Raw genomic sequence first — 16,775 nt, forward strand, 5'->3', positions numbered from 1 at the left:
TCAAACGGAGGAGAGAAACTCCCCTGACAGTGACACTTTCAGCTCTAATACAGCATCTGAGATAGGCATCCTGGTAACACATTAAAAGTTCCCCTGGAGCTTGGATTGCCTATGGCTTTAATCAGTATGCTAATACAGACTAGATGCTGGTGTTATGGGTATGGCATGCAGAGAGCAGGGAGGGAGGGAAGGAGGGAAAAGAGCCCCTTGTTCTTTCTCTCTGGGGACTTCAACTTAATGGAGAGGTTTAGCAACATAGTCTCGCATCTCTGCTGTGCCCCCTGCCCCCACGACACACTCCTTCCCCTTTGTTTCACTTGAGGACAGCAGCCTCAGCCACCACACTCACTCTCATCCCACCTTTGTGGGTCACTGTTGGTTAAGAAAGGTTATTTCAAGCATTAATCAATCTTCTGAGGCCCTGGGAGATGAACCAATAAAGGGGAAGGTGATTCCCAGCAGTTCCCTTCCTCCCCCCGCCCCAGCCGCCTTTCCAAACAGTTTATTTTTAATTGGTACTGGATTATTTTCTGCAACTGTTACTACGGAAACCTGTTACTATAGCAACTGTGTATGTTAAGTCAGTAGCTTATATCTATTAAAATGCAGTATATACTCATACTGCATGTGTAGCAGGGTTGCTCCGTACCAATACACGCGCGCACACACACACACACACACAGTTGGGGCATGCAGAGACTGGAGCTGCGGAGAGTTTCAAGAGCCCCTCCCCATGTCCTTCCCACACTACTGTATCTCCAGGAGGAGGAAATGAGGAGGACAGGGATATTTTTAAGTGCAGTGTTTTGGGCAACAGACCTGCATCTCATATGTGATGGATTTATTTCACTGAAGCAGTAAGGGTATGTTCCCAGCCCTAAGCACAGCAATTATCGGTGCGTACAAACACCACGACACCCCTCATGTTACAGGGCACTCAGACAACCTACGTGCAGTTCTCCTGCTTCCATTCAAGGCTTAAGACAACATCTTTTTTCAGAGGCAGGTAAGGATGATGGGAGAGAAATCTGTCTTAGTCTGGCAAAAATGAGACCTTCGATTCCATACAGGTATCCTCCAAAAATCTTTATTAGTAGCTATAGCAGACAGCATTCAGGAATCTGTACTACCACAGCATCTCAGTACCCATAGAGCCCCCCCACCCACCACCAAATCATGAGGACATGATCACTTCTACCATGCAGAGCAGTAGGCCTTGATGAGGAATTACAGGGCTTCCCTTTGCTAGACTGCATGAACTTGCACAGATGTACAACAAGTACACCAAGTTTTCTCTAGATTAGCAGTATCAACATAATGACACTTCTGCCAATGAACTTCTCATCTACTATGACTTACTTTCCTAACTGAGATGTTCCATGGAAAGTGCAAACGTGGGATCTGTTTCCCTCCCATGGATCTGGGCAGGACACTCTCAGCCTTTTGCAACCTGTGAACACCAAATGCTTTCCCGTGCAGGTGCTCACTCCTGCACAGTAACTGTGCACCTACTAGTGCCAGCCTGGCTTTTCTTAGTCACCTTTTGCAGATCCTTTAGGAATAATCCAGGGCTTTCACAGACCACAAGCTAAAAACTGCTGATTTGGAAACACTCTAGGCACACAACTGGAAACAGCTTCAGCTGCAGGCTGAAAGGCTGATGTGCTTTCTAACGCAGGAGAGAGATCCTCTGCCCACAGTCTGGTTAAGAGACAGGAAGCTTTGTGGGAATCCTTTACACTTCTGCTATCCCACAGGAGTGCAAGAGGTGGGACTATCAGCCACCATTCAGAGATAGGCCAAATAATCTGAAAGGCTCATTTGGCATACAGAAACAACGCAATTAAAAAAAAGTTCTGAAGTTAGTGGGCCAGGGTGATGGAAATGGTACAACAGAGCACCAGTGAGTCCATCTCTTTTCATTCCTGCTGATACAAATGCTTCAGTATAAAGCTGGATCTCGCTATGCCCCATGTGGCTTGCAAGGCATGTTTAAAAATGCCTGCGCGACATGGAAATTATTGTAGTTGCTGGTGTATGAGTAGGATTGCAAGAAGACTGACACCCCAGGCACTAAGCCAGCCAAATCTCACCCTCTTGACGTGAGGGGAAACTCCCTTCCCTGGCTTGGAAATTCACCTGGGCAGAAAGCCAAGCAAGGGCTTGTAGCGTGCCTCAGGGGCTGGGGTTGTGGGGCGCCCGGGCACGGCCGTCACGGTGCACTGTAAAGCAGCAGAAGGGGCGGGTGCGGCCATGTGAACAGACACGGTTACACGGCATTTTCTGCTACGCTGTCAAGAGACTGATGCTCTCTTAACAGGCTCCCGAACATCTGCTTTGTGAGGGAAACAGCTGCACGTGTCTAGGTGAGGTTACTGTGCATATCATCTGCAAACTGTAATGCTGCTGCCAGTGTCTCCTGGCTCCCTGGAGGGTGCCAGTAGAGGTGTCATACCTGGATGTACTGTAATTGGCTCCAGGTACACTCTTAAGGCTCTCAGTTTACACTGGCAGCAAGTAATGGTTACAGCCCTCATATTTTTTTTCAAATCCGCCTAGTTTTGTAGCGCAGGGCACATGGGCAGTTGTTTGGGCAGGGGCTGGGACAGAAAGCGCCAGCTCTCTGACGGCACAGAGCAAAGATCTGCATCAATACGGGCATCCCACCAAATCTGCTCAAAGAGCCCTGGCAAGGCAAGGGCAAGGACTCACACTGGGACCAGGCCAGCACACTGAGGACCTTATATCCCTCTTTTTGTAGAGAGGCTGGCAAAGATGCTAGGTGTCCACAGCTAGCCCATGCACCTGCTAGACACCTCACTTAACTGACAGACCTCCAGCGTCATGGTCCCTTTGCATCAATCCCAGGCTGAAGAAACAGTCTCGACTCACTTGCAAGGACAACTGCTGTCTCAGGATACCTGCAGCAGCCTTTGGTCCTTGACACTTCCCCTGCAGGGCTGCAGGGCCAGGTCTGACCCACGTTACAACCACGGCACAGAATATGGCTGGGCACACTATCTGTTGACTTATGTGGCTGCGGTACTCTCTACATCATCACAGAGGGAGTCAGGCTCCTCAAGTTTGATATTTGATAAGCATAATTCTACAAATGCTTGTGGGGAGAAGGGAAACTAGTTATCAGAGCAGAAGAAATGCAGAGGCAGTGATATGAATTTTTACTAACTTTTCCTAACTGACACAGCATTTTCACTGACTCACTGTCCTGGTTAAGCCACTTGGCTGCCTTGCCTCTCTTTCTTAATCATCTAGCTGGGGTTACAACATTTATTAAAACACAAAAGTGCTTTGTAATCCATACCTAAAAACGCCCCAAATAAAAGAGGCTCTGTCTAAGACTCTCGACATCATTTTCCTTTGTGGGCACCAAGAAAATACAAGAGAGCTTGCTTCCCACATGGGAGCCACTATTCCCAAATCCTGGGAATGCCAGTGTTTGAGTTCAGCTGAAGACACCCTCCCGCAGGTAACCCCAGACAAGACTCCAGCATGCTCCCCTGCAGTGGGAGACAAGAGGGCTGTGAGCTTGGGAACAGGGAGCTCTGCATGCTCTGGGGAAAGGATGGGCGTGAGGATGGCCACAGAGTCACCCTAGAGATGCTTCACAGTCCAGGACGGGGGCCAAAAGAGCTGTCTTGTCCTGCTTTGGGGGTGATCCCTCTCTGGGGAGGACTCTTCAAGAAAATGCTCTCTCCTGGAGAAGGTTGATGAATATTAAAGTTTTCCCAGGGATTATCCTACTTTCAAAAGCCTCTACCAGGATTTCACTGTTTGGAGGAGGGGAGGAGAGGAGAAACAGAGCAAACCAGAGCCAAACCCAGACACAGGGGATTGTGGTCAACAGGTTGATGAGAAGAGAGTCCTTTCCAGGGGCACAGTTGCAAGATGAGTCCCAGGCACAGGACCTATCTAGGAACCGGGTCTCTTTTAGGTACTCTCTGCTTAAAAGAGGGCCCTTGCCTGTCTTGCAGCACAAACTCACAGAGAAAGCCTAAGGCAGGAAAAAGAGGCTGATAATCAACTGCAGCTTTTCCTCACGGGAATAGGGGTGATGGCTGAGCCAGCTCTGCAGCAACCAGGCCACATTCAGAGACAGGCCAGCTCCTGTGGGCCAGCAGACCCCCTGGCCTGTGGCCACAGCTGGCTCTAACCTAAAAGAGTGCCTCACCTTTTTCTCACTAGTGTCTCCAAACTGCCAGCACCCTAATTCCATGAGGAGGAAGCATAGTGGTGGATGTCCATCTTGGACTGGAGACGTCTGTACTCAATTCTCCATTCTGCCACAGGCTGAGATGTGCCACTAACCCGCTGCACCTCCACCACCTCTTCTCCCTTTCATAAAACAAGAGTGACGAGCCTCTTCCCTTCCCAAGAAATACTACAAGGACATGTGCATTAAAGGCTGCAGGGAACTGTGGTAACAGGAGTCAAGTAAATACATGTTGGCCTTCTGACTCAGCATGATGAGCAATGGTAGGCTGAGGTTTACCAGGCTAGCTGAAAGGAAACGGACGCACAAAAGGGAAAGACGTGGGAGCTAAAGGAGTGGCTTTTCAGAGAAAGAGAGGCCAGAGAGAAGGCATTCACAGAAGGGAGGGAGATGAACCATTCACAGGAGGAGCTCCTGATTAGGCTTGAGCCTCACACCAAAAATCACAGCAAAGATGAAAACCTCCAGCACCAGAGCAGCCTCCCCAGAGATGCCAGGAGCATGGTAGCACAACTCCCTACTCTTGTTATGCTCCTTTAATAGAGCAGAATTCCTACTGAAACTGGATTAGGGAGGTTGCAAATTGTGTTAGCCAACAAGGGAGACTGCAGTGTAACAGGAGCAGGAGAAAGGGAAACAGCATTAGACTTTGCCTGCCATTATTACTGCCATTATTAACTTGTCACTTTGCTGTAGTGTTCCTATAACAATGAATTATTGCCTGCAAACAGGCTGACATGATTGAATTACTGGGAGAGCAGCTCCACGGAAAGGAGAGACAACGTTAACCCTTTGCTGAGCAACGTGCAGCCGCTGCCCCTTCCCAGGTGGGCAGGCAAAAGAGCTGAGGCTTCAAAATTGAGCGCCTCACTGCCATTTTGACCTCAAGCACTGCTAGTTTCAGAGCCATCCTCCTCACTGCGCAATTGCCGTCTGGGCTGCCTGCAGCATGTAACTCTACCTCATTGGAATAAATGCCGTTTTCTCCTAAGCCAGAGCTTTATCGCAGTCCTGTACTACTTCTTGGATTGGTGCCACAGCTCTGCACTTGTCTTCTTCTGTGACGCAGCCAGCTGTGGTCCCACCGAGCTGGTCTGGGCCATCCTGTGCTCTCCTAGCTCCCAAATATCAGCAATATACCAAATGTATAGCAGCAATACCAAATGTTTCTGCAGTCCCCTAACCGCTCAGGCAGGCTGCTCCAGGTTGGACATACAAATAAAAGCAAAATATATGTGTGTCTGCAACAGCGATAAAGAACCATGGCCAGAGCCTGTTCTGCCTGGGCAGCCCCACAGAAGAAGGTCTTGTAGGAAGCTACAACCTCTCTAGCCTACTTATTTTGTAAAGTAGAACCCTTATTTTTGCACACTGCTCCGTTCTGGTATAGATAAGACACATCTCTGGTCAAGTCATCAGACTGATTGACTGCTAGTCTAGACCGATATGGGTCACCTCCTTTCCCCCACACCCCCCCGGCAGGGGCGGTCCTGTCTGCTTGCAGTCAGACAGGCCGTTAATCCCATTCTGCTCTGCCCTGCCGGATAGACCGCACGGCCAGCCAGCCCCTCTGTGCTCGCTCGGCTGCAGGGCAGAGCCGCTGCGGCTTTCAGGAGCGGCCACGTCCCTTGGCCATCCAGGCCCGTCGTGCTTGCTACTCCTCCCCGGGCGCCCTCCCTATGCCATGCACCCCGCTCAAAGGGACTCGAGATGCTCGAGCCAACCGCCCTTCAGACAGCCCCTCCCTGCAAGTGCTGCTCATGCTTTGCTACGGATCAACTGGACAACACTTCTAATGGAAATCTACTGTTCCTTGTACGCACGGTGTAAATCAACACTTCCTGAAGCAAGGGCTGGTGGGGCACTCCCAGCCCCAGGAACAAGCCCAAGCTACAGAGGAGCTGGCTGCAAGCTGCCTCCTTTCAATGTCAGAAGGAGAAAGGAATAAACCACCAAGTGACATGGTTCAATACGTCACTTAGTTGATGCAAGTTCAATTGCCTTGTAGAAGCAGACTATCCTCACAGCCTGCCTGCTGGAGCACTACCAGCTGGGTATTTAAGTAGCTATATAAATCCAAGCTAACACTCAGCAGCCTAAGCCCCTGCCCTAAATGCAAGCACCCTGCAGCACACTATTACAGCCTGCAGGGACTTGGGGAGGCACCCAAATGCTGCTGCAAAGTGTTGTGTCAAGGAGCACAGGCACCTTCTCTGCATACCCTGTGGTGAAGCCCCAGCACCAAACCCCTTCATCAGTGCTGACTCCTTCAGCCCTATTGACCTCACTGACCAAACTTGGTGCCTGGCCTCATGCTTGCCTCTCCCCAAAGGCAGCACAGTCAGACCCTCGACCTACTATCAGAAAACCCACAGGTAGCAGGCACAAGTCCCTTGGTACAAGCTATGCACTGTAGAGTGAAGCCTATGGGCTGTGACAAGGACATCTGCTCAGCTAAGGGACAGCCCAAGATCACAGGCCCATGGCACACTGGAGCTTGCAGAGCAGCTAATAAACCAACGGGTAACAAATCAGGGCACGTAGGGTAGTGAAGCATGTATATGTGACCTAGAAAGGCCTCTTTAAAGCCCAGGAGCCATACATCTTTAAGTGTAAAGAGAGAAGGCCATGTGCGTAGCTGCAGGGATGGAGAAAACTGGGAAGCCTGCAGCGCTGAGGTCTGGCCATGGCTAACCCAGAGGCTGCTAGCTGGGACATGCCGCTGGGCTGTGTGAGCCTGGGAAAAACAAGAGCTTCCCTCACAAGCAGAAATTAAGATTCTCTGAGGGATGGCAAAATAGAAAGAGTCATGGACAATCCACCTTGAAGAAAATAAAACAAACAATCAAGACATCCCACAAATAAAATCAGAAACCTTTCCATCAAATTCTGAAATAAATGTAAAGGTTCTGTAGGAGAAGGGTGGCAGAGAAGTAAAAGACTCCCAGCATGAGCTGTGCCTGCTGTCAGAAAGCCATATACGGCTCACTGATCACTTGTAAATTAAAATATGGAGATAGGATCACTGTAAGATAAATTCAGCATCAAGTTACAGCCACAGAGGATGAAGAAAGAAAAAAAATAACATACTGAGAGTTAATCAACCTCTCATCAGAAAGATTTCAAGAAAAAAGAGCTACAATGATTAGGAAAAAAAATCTACCCAAAATCAAGTTACAATACATATGACAGCACCACATACAAATTCCTGTGTCATTCTCGAGGTTGGCCATTAAGAGCCAAATTCCCTATAGCTGGGTGTCAGACACCTGAAAAATTTGCGTAGATGTATGCTAGAGTACACCTATAACCAAAGACTGACTTTGTTTGCACTATTTGATATACTCAGCTTCAGAGGCTACTGCTGGAAAGTCAGCTGCTAAAGAGAGGGATGAAAAGCTGATAGTGGTATGAAATGCCATTTTGTTACCATGCAGAGAGCAAGCTCCCCTGCAGAACTCACTTGGGATCCCAAGGTCTTTCCTAGTCCTCACCCGCCCCACCAGTTCTGCCCTTTGGGTGAAGGCAAGGTCTTGGGGGAAGGACCTGACTGAATGCACCTAAGAGCTCTCTCACTAGAAGGGACCACTTTCAGCTTCTTCTGAAGTAGCTTCTTCAGCTACTTCTTTCCCACTGGGTTAATCTTCTACAGGTTTAGTGAATGGAACTGGCTCTCTGAAGGGTCAGTGCTGGCACAAGTAAAGGGACAGAACCAGGTACAGTCAGGCAATGAGGAGCACCTCCTTCTGCACAACCAAGTGCTAGATCAGCTCCACCTGCCTTGTGAAACCCACATCCTAAGCTCTCATGATTTTGTTGCCTCCACAAACTGTTCAGTGAATCCATCTACTCCATGGAAGAATGTTCAAACAAAACGAGCCATCTGGCATTTCTCAAAAAAAAAATCATCTTAAAAAAGAAGACACAGGAAGGATCACAGCAGGATGGACTATAGATCCATCATTATCTGGACTCCATGTTTCCATATTATATGTGATATAGAAAAACTGTAGGAATTTTCTTCAATAGTATCCCAAATTCCTATCCAAAGGAAAAATGACCTTAGAAAATTTATGTTTCCAAATTAAGGAAAAAAACCTTGAACCATAGGTTTTGCCTGTCTAGAGTCTACCATTTTGCTAAAACAAAGCAGATCACAGGTCCAGTGAAATCAGTCTTTGACCGGTGCCAGAAAACATAGAAAACCCAAAATAATCAGCTCTTTATTGAACTAAAACTCTGGAAAAGTATTCAAAGAAAAATTGCCCTTCTTTACTCTGCTCACACAGAAGTATTAATTTAATTCAGTAAAAAGAATTCGCCACTGGGAGAAATAGTGAGCTTTATTTTACTGAAACTACCTCCTTTGCATGGGCATTGCTGCATCACCTAGCTATGCAGGTGGCTGTCATGCTGAAGAGCAGAGCCACCGGGAACTTGCCAGCTGTGTACTGCCGGCAGAAGACATCTCAAATCCGTTAGTTGAACCAATACTCACAGAGGCTAGAGGCAGGGGATTTACACTAATTTGGGCTGGGCCATCTCTCTGCCTAGCTGCTCAGCACTGTTCTCAGAAAAGGACATCCTGTACAAAGGAACAATGAGGAAGAGGGGGTTTCTCATCAAAGAAGTAGCATCCCATGTGATGCAGAAGCTAGAAAAATGATCCAAGTCCCATGTAAAACAATGGAAGAGCCAGAGCTGCCGCTCAGGCACAGTAAGAAGGACACTTGACCCGGAGGCCACTCTCACAGGAGGGCTTACAACGCAGCAAGAGAAAAAATGTGCTGTCGCAGCACCAAGCCTGCCAGCCCCAAGGCTGCTGATCTGTGGGGATCAGCCAGTGTAGTGGAGGGGAATGGGCTTGTGCCCTGGCATGGGTGCAGGACAGTGCAGGTCAGCTCTTAGTTGACACCAGGAGTCAGTGCCCACCACTGACACTCCTGAAAGAGCGGCTCTCCTCCAAAGGATGGCCTTCCTTTGGCTGCCACTGCTGACTCTGCTTTTGGGGGCTTCAAGGATATGAGAGACACAAAAAGCTTTAGAGCTGGACAACTGCAGAATTCTTCACTGCAGAATATTTTAAGTCCCAGGAGAGCAAACAGGGCTTCAGTGAGAAGCTAAAGGGTACAGAAAAAAGACACTAGACAACATCAAAGAAGCTGCGTGTGCAGACTGCAAAGCAGGCTGTGATTCTGGTTCTGTATACGCATGCTGAAAGCGGGAGTGGAAGACCACTCATTAGATATCAAAGAGAAAAACAGAGGGCTTTGAAGTGGAAGTGAAAAAAATGCACTTAAAAAAGTAACTGTGAAGTTATGACCAGATAATATGACCAGAGCAGCATGCTTTGAATACAGCCCAGGTCTTCTGAAATTCTCGAGTCTTGCTCAGGGAAGCTGAGAAGCAAGATCTCCTGCACGAAGTTCAGTAGCTACATTCCATGCCAGATGGGAAGACAAAGGTAGGAGAAGCCCTGCTCTGACCCAGCAACCCCACTGTCAGCATCCCTACCACTGGGCCAGGAACACTGTTGCTGACCCAGTGCGAACGCCTCTGTTCTTTACACTGGGAGGCTCATTTTGTAATAACAGCTGTTTAGTGGGATCAGGATGGCTTTTGCTGTGTGTGCTTCAACAGTTCTGCCAGAAATGAAATCTCACACCCACGCGTGACCTGAATTGCTCTGATTTGCCCCACTGAGTGATCTGGTGGAGCACCTATCTGTTATTCGTGACTGTGAAGCCACAGCCTGGCATGACAAGGTAAGCCAGCAAGCACCCTGGGAGGAGAGCATCCTCTCATGAATATGTGCTTACAGGTAAAACTTCACCTCATATCTATTTTCACAAAAAGTTATGTCTGTAAATTAGAGGGTATTGCATGCACCACAGCAGCAGGGAGAAGATCAGGCTCCCAGGCATGTGTGAAACAACGACAATACGGAGAAGAGATGGAGGTAGGGGGTACTGGAAAGAAGAGTTTGATGGCTTGTGTGCAGGGAAAGCATGCCACGGGTCCCAGCCAGGGATAAATAATTGTGTGAAGGAGGTGGCAGCAAGTTTAAGCAAGGAAGCTTAAAGGGACCTGATGAGCACCGGAACAGGCTCCCAGTGGTAAATGCACACATGTAGGAGGCTGTGCCATGGGCTAGGAAAGGGAGGGAAAAGAGGTGTGAAAACAAACCAACCTGGGCCAACTGGAGAAGAACAAGAGCTCCAGTTGGGTTGCTAATGAAAGTCTGTGCAAGGAGACAGCATTGGGTCACACAACACTGATTCATTCATTTTAGCTGTTTAGTGTGCTGGAAAGCAATAGGAAATAACAGAGGCAGCAATTCAGGACTGCAGGTCTTACCACACTGGTAATGAAGGGAAAGAAGCAAGCCTGAGCATCCAGGAGAGGAGACTGTTCTGCACCACAGTTGTGGCTGCTGATTATCAGCCTCCTGTCTCTACAGAGCAGTTCCTGAATTCCTTCATCACTGAACTAAGATTGCAACTATTTGCCATATGACACAGAAGGCTTTAAAGCAGAGAGGCAATGCTCTTCTACAGAGCAAAACCACTCTGAGCTCAAACAAGCAGAGACTTAAGACAGTTTCTAGACTTGATTTCTTTAAGGAAGTTTCTGGCCTGTTAGCTTTCCATGTTGAACTTTACTGTTAGATGTTGCCAGCAGCAAAAAAGGCTCAAGTTCTGAAGTATGAACTTTGTGGCTCTTGAAAATACTTGTCTGAACCATCCTTCAGGAGTCTAGGAGACCCTGGTGCTCCACTGGCCACTCATGGTAGAAAAGGTGTCTTTCACATCACTTCATGAGATGATTCCTTCCAGAGAATGTTATTAAAAACTAAGAATGGAGAAAGTGACTACACTTGTTAGAGTAAAGGCTGTCCCAATGGTCTGCAAGTGTCTTGGCAATTGCTTTAAAATTCATCTTCCCCTCCCAGCATTAAGCACATCATAAAGCAGTATATTTTTCCATACCTTCCGTCCTCTGCCTCATTCTCTCTCCACCCTGCAGCTTCCCCACCCTCAGTCACTTCAGCAGCACTCACCAAACCATCACTTGCCGGGTTTCTTATAGACAGTGAGAGAGTGACAGAGAGCTCTGCATCCATCTGACTGTGGAATTTCTGGACTGGGGAAGCAAAGCTCTGGCTCATCCTGCTCTCAAAGCAACATCCAAGACATAAGTTTACCCCTTCTCTGAGGCCAGCTGAGGAGACTCCACCCTCCCTCTCCACAATAATAGTTTCAACTTGACATTTCCTAATAAACCAAATTTTATGAAGCAGCCCCTGGAGAGCCTCTGGAAGCTAATTAATGCTCTAATGAAGAGTCTGACTGTCTTGTTTGCTTGACGGCTCCCAGGTCAATCAATCTGCCATAGCCCGGCTTGCAAAAAAGCAGCAAGGAGCCCAGGACTCCTGGCGTCTGTTCTGTTATCATACTCCTCCACCTCTCCCCGTCCCTCCTCCCACGTTCATTACTGTCAACCAGTAGCAAGAGGATAAATTTATAGAGGTGATTGCAGCTTCTCCCCATGTGCCTGCTTCAGGATTAGTAATGAAAGAAGCGGCAGAAGGATGACGCAAGAAGGGAAGGATGGGAAAGGCAGGAGAGGAGGAAGATTGGAAGAAAAATCAATTTGTGGGCACAGACGCAACTGCGCGTTTATTAGAGGCTGATGGTTTGCACACAGTGAGGTGTCTCCTCTGAAGACAGGGGTGGAGGGCCATGCCCAGCTGTCAGCAGGGACAAGGTCAGCTGGCCAAATACAGGCACATCAGTAGCTGAGCTCTCTCCATGCCCTAGTCCCTTGCCCAGGGAGCATCCAGCGCCAAGGTCTCCGGGTACTGGGGAATGCTGGATCTCCAAAGTCAAGTGCATAGGCACTGGGGATGTCTGTGCCATGGAGGTCGGAGGGGTCATGCAAGCAAGATATTGGCCTGCTCTCCAGATCCTGATGAAAGGCATGGTATTGGCATCATGAGTCTTACAGACTTCCATGTTGCCAGCCTTGGTTTCCCCACAAGCATCATGAATGTGCTCTGCACCCCAGAACCAGACAACCACTCCCAATTGCCTTCTGTGCTCCAGATGAACAGGCCTGGTGCAGACACCTGCTCACCAGGTTGCTCTCTGCTGCATTGAGCAAAGGCTGTTAAGCGGCACTGGGATGTGCAAGCCCACGCCCAAGTATAAAGAGGGGGCTTGGTGGGATTTGTCACAATCTCCTGCTTGAGAGAAAGCCCTCCTTTTCTATTCAGCTGTTGCCAGAAAGATTTCCCAGCACTCAGTTCCCTCACAGCTCTGCTGAATCACCTCACGCTCACACTGCAGGGGAAAGATAAGTGCAGTAATGCACACGAGGACAATAGCAATTTAATACACCAGCACAAATCTGCTCAGACCTTCTTGCCAAAAGAGTCATATTCAAATGTCCTCGTCTGCCCAGATTGCAGCACAGTTTCCATCATGTACTATGCCGCCAGAGACTGTCTGCTGCCCTTGTCTGAGTCGCACAGACTTTGCACAGACACATGCTGCTCACAAACAGCATGCCCTGTCTCAACAGCTCCATCCCTGAAAATCTAGCAGAGAGACCAAGACTGAAGGAGTAACCACGAGCAAAGCCAGGCTGTCAGCCCTTGGGTCTCACCTTGTCCCGTATAAAATCTACAGTATCACTCTGAGTGGTACACAAGGAATAGCGGAGAGAGCAGGAGAAGGCTACTATCCTACATGTGCAGATAGGTTTAGCTAGTATGATGAAACCAGCCTGAGCAACTAAATCCAAATGCTTTCAGGATCATCTGGATTCAAAAGAAACCTCCTGAACCTTCTCTTCCTCTAAGATCAAAGAGATCAGTGTGTGTCAGGGAGCTACCATGTCTGTCCCTTCTCAGGACACATCTGCCCTGGGTGCTGACTTGCATATCAGCTCAGTATGGATCATCCTCTTCTCCAGCCAGGAAAGGTAAAGGCCACAGCAACAAGTGTACAAAGGGCAAGGTAATGGCTATGTAAGGGTATGCGGTGGTGAATCATTAGGGGAACTCCTAGATTTTGGGGTATAAATGAGATTTCAGAGGCAGGCCAGATCCTGTAACAAAAGGGAATCCCAAACAAAAGGATGAGGGTGGAAAAAACATCTTTACGTGTGCATCTGGGGCTTGTTCCAAGCTCAGCTCACGCTTCTGTGTGCAGTGCTCCTGCCAGCTTGGGCTTTGGGGAAGCAGCTGGCATGAATTGCATCTCACTTTTTTTCCTCCTCTGCTGCAACATGAGCTCACTGAGAGTTGTAAGTAGAAGGAGAGTACTGCGATGTAAGGACACAAAACAGCTGCAAACGATTTTGCCAGTAGCCAGTCTGGTCCGTAATCCTGCCAAAAAGACCCCCGAACCAGGCTGGATTTCAGCTCCAGTCTGTAGAAGTTAAAAACGACTCACTCTACAGCAGTGCACACTCTCTCGCTCCAAAGTGCACACAGGCTGACTGGGGGAACATGCCTGCACTTTTGCATAACCTTTCTTCTACTGCACAACCAGTGCTGTATTGCTGTATAAATGTGCTGGGTTGTGTGATACCAAGGAGCATGCAATGAATGGGAAAAATAGTGGGGCTTCAGATACTACTGTGGCTGCTTGTGAGTTTTCACATATCGCCAAGTGATGAATATCACACCCTCGTGATACCTAAATCCACTATATAAGCTGTCACATGTACAGCTAGTGTATTCTATAGGGTTTTTTCTGAAACAGTCAGTCCTTACAATGGCCTAGTGCCAAGGGGATAAGGAATGGTCACATCCAAAGGTCAAAACTAGCTCTAAGATGTAATGGAGGACACTTCTGTCTTCCCACCTACAGAGCTTCACTTTAGAGATGTGTTATCGCTTCCCTATTCATTTCCTCCTTCGGGAGCTTCATGTTTTGTTTCTCAGATGCTGCTAGTTTCTTCCCGGGAGTAAGGAAGGAGTTAAGTGTTTCAAACTGCTGAAGTCTCCTCAAAATTACCTGTTTGCCACTTGAGACTGCAATACGTGAAACTGCAGCTATATTAACAGATGCATTTCAAAGTCAGTGGTGCCCTTCCGCAGTTATCACACAGCATGCATGACATCTACAAATATCCCTATAACCCACTGCAGGAAGGCCAAAAAGAGACAGCCTAAGTATTGCAATAGCAAACTGACACACCAAGAGAAGATCCAGCACCTAGTCTCTTGAGCATGTGGGACTTCACCAAGCAAAGAGATTAATGAAGCAATCAGTTAGCCACAATTTTGCCTTTCTGTAAAGCTTTTCACCTTAATATACTTTAAAGGCTGACATATATCGATTGCCACATCTGCACCTTGAATCTGTCAAATAGAAAGGTCACTCTGACAAATAGGGAGCAGAGTTTTAAGAGAAAACTAGAATTTCAACATTAACTTACAATCTGGAAATATATGCCACCTCAATTTGCCAAAAAAACTCCAGATACCTTCCTTATGGTTTTCCTCAAAGAGTAGTAGTAGAGACAGTTCACCCCATACTCACTGGCATGTAGGACAAGGCAGAAACTTGTGGCAAGTGGCAAAGGAAAAGGAGAAGACAGGACTAAGCCATCCAATGGTAGGCTGACGTTATGTCAAATTAATGTGACTATGGGAAGCCACAGGTTTAGACTGACAGCTCTCTCATGAATTTAATTGTTCAGGGGTCCTGAACGATCCCCCTTAAGAAAAAGCCCTGCATATTAATCTGAAAACCAGCATCTACTTCAGCAGCCCAGGTCTGGCTGTTGGGGCACTAGGACATTCATTCAGAGGTGTCTGAGGAAGGTGCCTCCCACATCATCCTGGATTCTCTCGGGATCATCCAAGGACCCAACAAAAGCATGACCTCTGTAGCTTGCAAAAGTAGAGAGAATCACAGCAGACACTTGCATGGCTGCCAGCAGTATTTACAGAGAACTTCCAAGCTACCCCACAGAGGCTGTAGGGCATGGATATGACAGGCAGGAAGAGCACAACAGAGGTGCTGGGAGACATTCTGAGGAGGAGAGAGAGAAAGGAGCCCCCCTCTTCTCCTCCATCCCCTTGTGGGCTGTAAAACCATGCTATGCAAGGCTCATCAGACTGGTGGATAACATTTCCATGGTGGTAGTTTGTTGAGCAGTAGAGAGGCAGGGAGAGGTAAAAAATGCAGAGACCTAGATCACTTGTTTCGGTAAAGCACTGCACTATCCTGGATAGTTACTGTTGCAGTAAAGAACTGTTTGCCAGAGCATGTTAGGCCTTCCACTGACCTTTAAACATCCTTCTGGCCCCCATGAGCTGCAACATAGAGGCTGTCTTTTGGAAAGTATTACCAAGGATTTCTCTTTCTCTCTCTCTCATGCACACACACACACACGTATGCACAGAGATGCAGCATGAAAAAGCTTATTACTCCAGTGACCTTCTCCAATCAACGCTGTTTCCTAGGGAAATAAGCTAAAATGATGAACATCACCAACCTGACCTTGGGAGCAGTTAAGATACGTATTACAGGTCAGGATAATCAAGATAAATGGAAAAGATTAACCTAGAGATGAGTGCAAGGACAGAGGGAGGGAAGAAACAGAGTAGTGAGATCATGAGGGGCACGGAGCTCACAGCATCCTGATTCTTCCAAATACACAGTAAGGGTTGGGGGTAGGTAGAGGATATGAAAAGGGCTACTGAAAAGAAAGAAAGAAAAAAACCACACAAAATGAAACCAAAAGACAGACACGAGGAAGGAGTCTCAGTGCACAAAACCACATGAGGGGAGAACTAAAAGTGCTGCAAGGAACTGAGCCAAGGGTCTCGAAGATGCCAAGAGTCTCACTCAGAACATCTATCTATTCCAGCCTAAAATCTGAGACAGCAATAAACCATTTACCGCAGCTGGGGCTTGGAGCTGCCCTGACCTTGCTTTTACATCGTTCTTGGAGAAAAGTAGGTACAACCAAAGAGTCAGCTAGGTGGCCTACAGAAGACACCTAGCTCTTTCCAGTGACTATACAGGCAGCAAAAGGACATCGCAGATTTTCTGACTCTCGGCCATGCCAGGGGTCTGTTGCCTACATGTTGCACAGTCATGCAGGCACCCATGGCCTTGGTGTCTTCTAACTGGAAAGGACTCACTTTCTGTTGGGGATGACTATCAGGCTCTTTTTACCACTGGTTGCTTTTGAGGACCCCTCCAACAGAACAAGAGACACAGTCAGTTACTAGAGAAGATGTAGCGTATCATCTACGATAGGTATGCATGCACAGGCTTTGGTGGAAGGATGATCCTCTCCTCTTTGATACTGTTTGCACTGCCCCTCCCCTCTGCTCTCCAAGCCAATCTGCTCTGCTGAAGGGAGGTGGCATCCATTTCACAAGAACAGCCCAGACACTGGACAGAGCCAGCAGTCACCTCACCTCTCAGAAGAAAAACCCACAAACAGCACAGGAGGAGTACAGGAACAGGAGGAATGTCTTCTGAAGTGGAGAGCAGGGCTTAACATATCTACAGCC

General features: G+C 47.9%; 1 protein-coding gene across 2 annotated transcripts in view; it reads right to left on the bottom strand.

Annotated features, from left to right (window-relative positions):
• The window catches only part of IGSF3 (immunoglobulin superfamily member 3), a 109,224-nt gene that overhangs the window by 12,155 nt on the left and 80,294 nt on the right, over positions 1–16,775 (bottom strand). The gene's annotated exons all lie outside the window — the stretch shown is intronic.

The sequence above is a fragment of the Rhea americana genome, unplaced genomic scaffold (assembly GCF_003343005.1).
Source record: "Rhea americana isolate MKP2758 unplaced genomic scaffold, rheAme1 scaffold_81, whole genome shotgun sequence".
NCBI lineage: Eukaryota > Metazoa > Chordata > Aves > Rheiformes > Rheidae > Rhea > Rhea americana.